Source organism: Atta colombica, unplaced genomic scaffold, assembly GCF_001594045.1.
Source record: "Atta colombica isolate Treedump-2 unplaced genomic scaffold, Acol1.0 scaffold119, whole genome shotgun sequence".
NCBI lineage: Eukaryota > Metazoa > Arthropoda > Insecta > Hymenoptera > Formicidae > Atta > Atta colombica.
In genome coordinates, this window is record NW_017259205.1 from 226,135 (window position 1) to 229,524 (window position 3,390).

A 3,390-nucleotide genomic window follows, 5' to 3' on the forward strand; every position below is an offset into this window, starting at 1 on the left:
TTATTGAATTGCTACAAATCGAAAATGAATGCATTATCGGTGGTATCAGTATGGTGCGTTCCAATTCCTTTCCTGATGCCGAATCCGGGTTACGTTGCTGACAAGAGCGTTTCGCGATACGATACATTAGCATAACACGAATATATACGCGAGACCGCGATAGCGAGTAGAAAGGAAGCGAACGGTCGACCGGCTGACCAACCACAGGTACGCCTTCAGCGGTGGTTGCTTGCCATAAGTCGTGCAAGTCATGCACGATGGATCAGGAGAGAGAAGTCAGTCATACCGACGCCGTGCTACCATTCGCGTCAGTGATTGGTCGAGTCTACGAAAGCTCTTTTTTGATTATATCAAACCCGATCGCTCGCCACGCAAATATATACGTACAAACGAGCGCGCGAAACTGACTTAGACGAAGGGCCGTAAATTTGCGGAAAAGCTCGTGGAATATACTACGTATGTGATATCGTCAGATTGATTTCTCCGTTACGTGACGACGGGTGGATAGAGGAAATGATTAGTGTGAGAGTAAAAGTGGCTTGAAAGGGATCTTTGATTTGATAATGAATGGTTGATTTGTTTAACTGGATAGCGTTTTAAATAGTATGAGTGAGTGTAGTGTTTTAAAGAAAGAGAATAGAGAAAGTGAGAGAAGAATAGAATTTTAGAAAAATATAGAAAAAAATAGCCTTGATCTGATTTGGCACTTCCTTATATAGTTAGAAGAGAAGATTGTTGTATGAATAGCTAGTTAAAATTTAACTGTTGCTGAACACAAGAAGGAAACACGTATGTGTAAAATAGAACAGATGATAGAACAGCATAAGTTTGAGATAGAATAGATGATTCCAAAAATGATTTTTTATGAACGAATCCATTTTTCATTTCATTGAGTAGTAAATAGTACTTTAAAATAGTACTTGAAATATTTAAGAGATCCTTTTAATCGATTATTTGCTCGAGTGTTTATCGGACTATATCAAAGAGTTGATAGATCTCTTTGTGGAACTCGTTTTCATCAGTTTGGAAGAGAGAGAGAGAGAGAGAGAGAGAGAGAGAGAGAGAGAGAGAGAGAGAGAGAGGAGCACTCTAAATGAAAAAACTTTTTGTTTGTTGTTTTTATTCTGAATAGAGTGAAGCAATTCTTAACTTTGAACAAATCATATAAACAACTCCACACTGGTGGTTTAACGATGTAAAACCGTGAAATTAACGAAATCAAATCGTCCTAGTTGTGCAAAGTTAGTGAACAGTTTATCTTTTTAAAGCGTACTATGACTATAACGATCGAAGGTTAAGTTACGAGTTCCACTTACGGAGTGCAGTTAACGCAGATGACTTTGTACTACTTATCTATAGATTTAATTTCTTATGCTCTATTTTTTAAAAATATAATATAAATGTTTGATCTTACTTAACATTAGAATTTTCTTTCGTACTGAAAATCATATGTAACGTTTATATTTTACAAGCGTTTTCAAAATACAAATTGCTAATTAATTTAAATAAAATACATAAGTATTATATATTGTATTTAATTAAATTTAATGTTTAAATTATTGATTTATTTTTATATAGGCAATATACTTGAATCACTACTATTTTGAATCACCAATTAATTTTAACAAATTGTTGATGACCTTTTAAGTCATTATACATTTACAGCCTCATATTGATGATTAATGATTTATCTTATTTTGCATCTAGAAATTAATTAGAATTATTATATTACGAACTCTTCGCACATTGCGTTTAGTTTTTTAACTTTGTAAAACTTTGTTTGAACTTAAAAATATTGCGTTTTTCTTCTAAGTAATTTTACTTTATTTTTAGACATCTTTGATGTGAAATGCATAGAATAATTGCGTTCGTCTTTGAATCGGGGTTAGCGTGCCAGGTGAACCTCATTTTCTGGTATTGACCAGATGGTCGTAGTGCTTTGTGATACCGCCATCTTGTAACTATTCCTGGAAGCGTATTAGCGATTTTATTTTCCTTCTGGTAGATCAGAAAAATTTAGATGATTTTTTTTATTTTGTTAGTTCGCAATGTTTATCGTTAACGATGTATATTTCTATAATCATTGAACCTTCTTAGCATAAAAGAGAAATTTAAAATATATTTCGATTCCCTAACAGAAGAATTGCCGCGAAGGTTTAATACGATTTTGTAGATGAAACACATTTATCTTCCGTGATCAAATACAGTGGTTACAAGCGAACTTAGGATAAATTGGCTTATTGCCAATTCGATCGGGCTAAGTCCGTCCATATGTTTTACTCTCGTTGTTACAAGCTTGCCAATTATCGGCATGCTCATTCTAGAGGCTTTTTCCTTTATTCTTGATTTATTCGACAATTGAGTATTTTATCTTCATCATCACGTGTTTAATCACGTGTTAATGTTGTTATCATCACTCAGCAGTTTGCGCTTAAACTATATGAATATTTCAGGAATGATATAATGAGTATAAAAAGTAATTGATTGTTATCATCATTAATATGATTACAATATTTGGCGCATTGTTTATTTAATTGAAAATGTTTCTTTTTGTATAAGAAGAAAGAATTTTTTAATTTTTAATTTAATATCTACTATGGTAAATATTAATTTAATTTAATGACACAAGGCAGGCTCAAACTCTGAAAATAATTTCCCTCCAATTTATTAACTTCTCCAAAATTCTTCTAGTTTATTTTGTGTGCGTGCGTGCGTGTGTGTGCGTGCGTACGTGCGTGCGTGTGCATGTGTGTGTGTGTGTGTGTGTGTGTGTGTGTATGTGTGTGTATGTGTGTGTGTTTTTTTTTATTTTAATATTTGTATTCAATTTTAATGTCTCTTGTTGAAATAGAAAAACAAAATGTTGGCAGAAGAATGCTTGTGTTTAAAAAATTTCCTTTCGACATTTCTGTAGTTTTTCTCAAATTTATTCAAGACTTGATGCAATAAAACAATGTTTTAAAATACTTAAAATGAAATACAGTAAGTTGATATATTAATGCCTGAGTAGAAGAAAAAAGCGAGAAAACATGAGGAAAAGTTAAAAATTGTTTACGAATAAAATCATTATTCGTGCGTAGCTACGGAAGGTTATCAGATTGGCGTATTGGTTTGCTTGTGCCAGCTAATCGGGGTTATCCTACTGCCCCTATTCACTCCAAGTTTTACGCCCCGATCCTTCTTGACCCTTGTATTTGTCGATTCTCTGGCGTCTTGTAGTCTGCAGTGCTGCCACCGATTGCTTCCTTTGAAAATCAGAAAACGTACGTAAAGAGAGAAAGGTAAAAGGGGAGTTTGTAATGGTAATAGAATTGAAGGTGTGTGTGTGTGTGTGTGTGTGTGTGTGTGTGTGTGTGTGTGTGTGTGTGTGTGTGTGTGTGTGTGTGTGTG

General features: G+C 33.8%; 1 protein-coding gene across 2 annotated transcripts in view; it reads left to right on the top strand.

Annotated features, from left to right (window-relative positions):
- Positions 1-297: 297 nt before the first annotated feature.
- Positions 298-3,390, top strand: part of LOC108694213 — a 5,974-nt gene continuing 2,881 nt past the window's right edge. The window contains exon 1 of one of the 2 annotated variants that reach the window (XM_018203578.1): positions 298-456. The gene's annotated coding sequence lies outside the window, so the exon portion shown is untranslated. Of the gene's footprint in view, positions 457-3,249; positions 3,264-3,390 lie in introns of those variants that run through there. The other variant, XM_018203579.1, reaches the window with a different exon arrangement.